Consider the following 6948-nt stretch of genomic DNA (forward strand, 5'->3'; position numbering starts at 1 on the left):
TGTTTGCATTTATGGAGCACCCTAGCTTGTGTCAATCGAGCTCTACTTTTGCTATTTCGTGAATCCTGGAAGATTGTTGACATGATTAGCGATTTTGCCGAGGATGTTGCTATTGATCTGTGCATGCTATGTTGTTGTTATTGCCATGTCCATCTTCTATGCCATGTCTTCTTTATGGTTGTATGCTGAGTTTGTCATGCCATGCTCTGTAGTGAGTGCATCGAGCTCGTAAACATGCCTACTCGTTAACTGTTTTGCATGCTCCAGTTTTTCACTAAGTCTGAGATCTGTTTATGTTTTTGCCATGTTCACATGCTTGCAATTGCATTTTATGATCCCTTTTGGCTCAAGGTCACTAAGGGACTTTTGTTAAGTGCTTTGAGTAGCTTCATGCCATGTCTTGCTTTGCCATGTTCAGTTCCTGTAGCATATAGTTTTCATGCTCTAAAGTGTGCTTCCTGATGATAAATTCCAGACTTGTGTTAATTTCACTAAGTCTGAAACCTGCTATCATTTGCTCTTTTGCCATGCTTGTTTGAACCTGTTAATGGATGAATTAGCCATAGCTCAATGTTCATCTTTTGTCAAGAATCTTGACTGGATCCCTGCCATGTATTTTGTTGCCATGTTTGAGTGCCGTAGCATATTTATCGTGATGCATTTAGATGGCTACTTGCTGATTATCGCAGACAGGTGCCATATTTGTTTCGCTTGCCATTTCCAAACCGTGCATCCGATTCCGGTGATCTTTATATCGATTTCAACCGAAATCACCTCACCTTTCCAGTGGCACTCTTGGATTTCCATGTTGAGTCCAGGTTCAATCATTCCTTTCCAAATCATGCATATGCATCGCATACCGCATCCCGCATATCATACCATGTTCATGTGTGGTTTGTTTACTATGTTGTGTGCTTCTTTCTGGTGTTTGCCCCTTCAGGTTGGTTCCGGTAACGTCGTTATTGTGAGGACCCATTCGACTACGTCCGTTTGTCTTCTTCATGGACTCGTTCTTCTTCCTTGCGGGATTTCAGGCAAGATGACCATACCTCGAAATCACTTCTATCTTTGCTTGCTAGTTGCTCGCTCTTTTGCTATGCCTATGTTGCGATACCTACCACTTGCTTATCATGCCTCCCACATTGTCGAACCAAGCCTCTAACCCACCTTGTCCTAGCAAACCGTTGTTTGGCTATGTTACCGCTTTGCTCAGCCCCTTTTATAGTGTTGTTAGTTGCAGGTGAAGATTGAAGTTTGTTCCTTGTTGGACCATGGAGATGTTGTTCCTTGTTGGAACATGTTTACTTGTTGGGATATCACAATATCTCTTATTTAATTAATGCATCTATATACTTGGTAAAGGGTGGAAGGCTCGGCCTTATGCCTGGTGTTTTGTTCCACTCTTGCCGCCCTAGTTTCCGTCATATCGGTGTTATGTTCCCGGATTTTGCGTTCCTTACGCGGTTGGGTTATAATGGGAACCCCTTGACAGTTCGCTTTGAATAAAACTCCTCCAGCAAGGCCCAACCTTGGTTTTACCATTCGCCACCTAGCCTCTTTTTCCCTTGGGTTAGGCCAGCCCAAGGGTCATCTTTATTTTAACCCCCCGGGCCAGTACTTGTCTAAGTGTTGGTCCGAAATGGGCAGCCTGCAGGGCCACCTCGGGGAAACTTGAGGGCTGCTTTTACTCGTAGCTTGACCTATCCGGTGTTGCCCTGAGAACGAGATATGTGCAGCTCCCATCAGGATGTCGGCGCATCGGGCAGGTTTGCTGGACTTGTTTTACCATTGTCGAGGATGTCTTGTAACCTAGATGCCGAGCCTGATCGGATTGTCTTGGGAGAAGGAATATCCTTCGTAGACCGTGAGAGCTTGTGATGGGCTAAGTTGGGACACCCCCGCAGGGATTTGAACTTTTGAAAGCCGTGCCCGCGGTTATGGGCAGATGGGAATTTGTTAATGTCCGGTTGTAGAAAACCTGAAGTTGATCCTAATTAAAATACATCAACCGCATGTGTAACCGTGATGGTCTCTTTCTGGCAGAGTCCGGGAAGTGAACACGGCGTTGGAGTTATGCTTGACGTAGGTTGTTCTAGGATCACTTCTTGATCATAGTTTCTCGATCGTGCTTTGCCTTCTCTTCTCGCTCTCTTTTGCGAATAGGTTAGCCACCATATATGCTAGTCGCTTGCCACAGCTCCACCTCATACCTTTTACCCTTCCTATAAGCTTAAATAGTCTTGATCGCGAGGGTGTGAAATTGCTGAGTCCCTGTGACTCACAGATACTTCCAATACCAGTTTGCAGGTGCCGATGTTACCGAGCAGGTGACGCAACCAAGCTCAAGGAGGATCTCGATGAAGATCTTGTCATTTGTCTTGTTTCGTTTCTAGTTGATCAGTAGTGGAGCCCAGTCGGGACGATCTGGGATCTGTGTAGCATTTGGGGTAGTCTTCTTTTATTTTGGCTCCATAGTCGGGCCTTGACTGTATCTGGTTGATGTAATGCTTTAGTCATGTAATAGTGTGAAGTGGCGATTGTAAGCCAACTATGTATCCTTTTCCCTTATGTATTACTTGGGTTGTGTGAAGATTACCTCACTTGCAACATTGCTTTCAATGCGGTTATGCCTCTAAGTCGTGCTTTGACACATGGGAGATATAGCCGCATCGAGGGCGTTACAAGTTGGTAATCAGAGCCTTCTCCGACCTTAGGAGCCCCCTGCTTGATAGACCGCTGGCGTTATTGAGTCTAGAAAAAATGTTTTGAGTCTTTTAGGAATTATATATATCGGAGAGTAGGACTTCTTTTTACTCCTCAGTCACTTCATCGCTCTGGTGAGGCATCCTGACGTAGAGTTTTGACTCTTCTCTTCTCAAAATTCACTAAAAAAAATTTAGGATCACACGGGTATCTTGGAATCGTTCCGATGGTGTTGTGACGAGAACATTGTTCTTGGTGCCTCCTGACATTTAGGGGTTGTGGCAGTGTCCCGGGGAGTTGAGCTCTGAGGTGTTGTCGTCACAATTTAATCGTTGCAGTTCTGGAATACCTGAGTTTAGTTTCGCCGACATTGAAAATCTCTTTTATGCAGTTGTTGGTGAGATAACCTCGACGCCACCCAGTACTGGGGCGGGAGTTCGGTTGTATTTCCATAACTCGTATAACAGATGCTTTTCGAAGGTTGAGGTAGACGATTTTCGAAGGTTTCTTGGTTATGTGTTGAAGGATGGATACAGCTGGATGTAGGATTTGCTCGTTTTGGGTGAGATATTATGCTTCCCCTGTATCCCCAACACCTGATTGCATAACCGGAAAATTTCAGGAGTTTATAAGTGGGAATTCAAGTAGCTCTTAGGATATCTTTCCGACAGATGTATGATATGAAATTGGGGTTCGACGTCTAGTGGTCCGCCTATCCACGGTTGGTTTTACAGTGGTCTCGTTGTGTCTTAAAGAGTCCTTGGCTATGCCGACTCGGGAACGCTTCGTATGTCATGTGCACTGCCTTGTACATGATGGTGCTGTACGATCGAGCCCGTGTAGGCCCCACCATGAAAACTTCGGACGAAATCTCAATCATATGTTAGTTCTGGCTTATTCTGCAAGCCAATCCTTTGTTTTTGTTTTGAGCTATGGTATTCGAGTTGCTTCGAAGTCAAATGTTGATTCCATACCTTCCCTAAGCGGTGTTCTCATATTCCAATGGGAATACTAAACCTTCATGATAATCGAGACTGTCATGTCAATCCTTTTCAACCGATGTGCTTCTCTTCAAGTGGATCCGATCATTCCAATATCAGCAAGATCTATTACTAGTTCTTCTCAACGGAGTTGTCTTCATCCGTCCTCAAGTTGCCTTTGTTTTTCCCGCCCTCCCACCCTTTTTCTTCAAGGAATCCGATGTATTTATCAAGTATCCTTTTATTCTTGTGAAGTCTCGCCATCATTTTCCATCAATATTCTTATCCGGTGATTCTCATGAAGATCCTAACGGAGCTTCAAGTTCATCATTCTCCATTCTTTCCTTTTCCGGTGGATCCGATTCAAGCTTTCGGTGTTGATCATATTCTTTTCTGTATTTCAAATGCTTTTCTCGTGCCGGTGCACCTCATAACCATTCATTTCTTGCTATTCATTTGTTCTGGAGTGCTCAAGATATCTCGAAGATTCGTGTTTTCCACTCTGCATTCGTTCAAGATCTTTCGAGGTTGTTATCTCATTCTAGACATTTAATTCAACCGGTGCAATCTCAGTTTCTAGCAATCATTCTACGGTGTATCTTTTGAGTGGGCCCTAACCCACATGTCATTTTCCAGGATCTTACCTGACTCTTCTTATTTTCCCGGAGCTATCCTCAAAATTTCTTTCGAAGTTTGACGTAAGAATGATTTATCATCAGTCAAATGTCTTTCTCCAAGATCTTTCAAATTCATTTCATTGTTGATTCAACTTTTATATTCTTCTTTATTCCGGAGTGCCTTAACAATTCATGGTGGTGTTTATCATCGTCATTCTCGGATTTGAAGACCGAAGAAGAGTTTTCCTCCATATCTTGCCCCATTCTCGGCCATCATCTCATAATTTTTTTGATTGTGAGAATCCTTTTCACCTATCCAGAGCATTTCAAGAGTTTTTCAGTTTGTTTATCCGAAGGCCATCATTTCAGGATTATCCATTTCAGCTTTAGCTCTCGTTCTTCAAAAATCTTACTAGTGCTTCGTTCAAGTTTTCTCTAATCAATTCATGATCTCTTCATTCTCATGTATCTAGATTCTCTCAAGCATCTTCTTTCATTTGCTAATTCTTCCTGGTGTTTCCTTATCTTCTCTTCGTTCATTTTCAATTCTTATGGTGGTTCATTCAAGAGTTTTCTTCCTTCGTGTATCATATCTATGCATTCGTGCTTTTCAAATTCTACCACTGGATCGTTGAAGACTTTCTCAAGGTTGCGCCATATCTCTCTAAATCCTTCCAATGGGAATAAGTTGTTTGCAATCCGTTGATTGCCATCAATTTAATTGATGAAGGATAAGCATAATGTAATTCTTATTCTTGTTTCATCCAAGAGATTAATTCCTTATTTCGGAGGCTTATCAAATTCTCAGTTTCATTTGTTTCATCTTTTCTTTCCCGGAGTTCCAAGCTCTAATTATCACGGAGATCCATCTAAATCATTGCAAGGATTCACCTTGTGTTTTCAATTTCTCTTTCTTTTCATTCCTTTGTTACCGGAGTTCTTCATGGAGGCTCGACATGGTGTTTCATCAAGGATTTAATTCCTTCTCGAAGTTTTCTTCGAGATTCCTTTCAAAGAGCTCAAGAATTCTTCATCTCGCATTCCGAAGTGTATTTCTTTCGTCTGTATCATTGGAGGTGGTATTATGTCATTCTTGATAATTTGAGTTCATGTTTCATGATTCACAGGTTGTTAAGAATGAGATATTTTAAATCCATCAACCTCTTTGTTGGAGTTATCTTGGGTTTATACTTCACCTAAAGCCTTCTCTAAGGTTTGTTGCTATTATGGTGCTTATAAATGACCCAAGTTCTTCTTTTATCCTCCCGATGATATAGCTTTCTCGTCTCCTTGTTCTTATCAATCCAATTCTTTTCCCGTGCGTGGCAGGTTGTCACCTCATAATTTGAGATGTATTCCTTAAGACCATATCAAGCTTTTTATTTTCGTTGTTGGTTTTCCAACAACTCCGTGCGACCCTTCTCTTTAAAATGCTTTTCAAGCTCATCGGAGGTAGAAGATGTTGTTTTCTTCTCCATTCTTTTGTTCCGACGATCCAACTTCTATTCTTTCATTTCTTCCGGAGGCTTTGTATTGCTGCTATATTCACCCATCATCTCGTTTGCTCAAATATCATGTTCTTGTCGTGCTTATCCTTTTAACCGGATTGTGTGCTCGCTGCTCAAGTTCTTCATTTTATCAAGCCTTGCATACTTTCCAACCGGAGAGCTGTTCGAATTTGTTCTTCCTTGTTTTTTTAACGGAGTGTTTTTAGCTTCGTTCTTCTCCGTTGTATTCTTTTCTCGAAATGGCTTGAGCTTTTCAAGGTTCGTTGGTTTCACTCATTTGTCAAAGGAGCAACTTAGTTTTACCTCTTCTTTATCTCTTCCGTTTTCCCTCCGGTGCCATTCTAGATCTCGGGACGAGATCCTCTCGCAGTGGTGGAGTGTTGTAACGTCCCGTGACCGATGTGCCAGGTGTCTTCCAGTTATTCATTGTTGTTGTCTTGTCTTTGCTTGCATGTCATGCATTGCATATCATGTCATCATGTGCATTTCTTTTGCATACAATGTTCGTCTCATGCATCCGAGCATTTTCCCCGTTGTCCGTTTTGCAATCCGGTGCTCCTATGTCACCCGGTGCCCCTTTCTACCTCTTTTCACGTGCAGGTGTTAAACGTTCTCGGATTGGACCGAGACTTGTCATGCGGCCTTGGTTTACTACCGGTAGACCGCCTGTCAAGTTTTGTGCCATTTGGACTTCGTTTGATACTCCAACGGTTAACCGAGGGACCGAAAAGGCCTCGTGTGTGTTGCAGCCCAACACCCTTCCAAAGTGTCCCAAAACCCACCTAAGCCCTCTCCATCATCCGGTCGTTCGATCACGATCGCGTGGCCGCAAACCACACCTCATTTGGACTCTCCTAGATCCCTCTACCTATAAACATGTGATCCCCTCCCCAAAATTCGCGGTCTAACCCTAGTCTCCCTCTTCCTCGTGCCACCGGACAATTTTCCCCGCTGCCGGACATGTCCGCTGCCTCCGCCACCTCACTCCGGCGAATCAGCTTCCGCCACGTCGCCACCGCCGCCTCCTTCCTCCACTCAGGCGCCGCCACCTGGCCCGTACCGCCGCCTCTCCCGCGCGGGCCCGGGAGGCCCAGATCCGGCCCCCCGGACCGGTGCACCGCGCCGCCGCCTGGACGCCCG

Source organism: Triticum dicoccoides, chromosome 7A (assembly GCF_002162155.2).
Source record: "Triticum dicoccoides isolate Atlit2015 ecotype Zavitan chromosome 7A, WEW_v2.0, whole genome shotgun sequence".
NCBI classification, from domain to species: Eukaryota; Viridiplantae; Streptophyta; class Magnoliopsida; order Poales; family Poaceae; genus Triticum; species Triticum dicoccoides.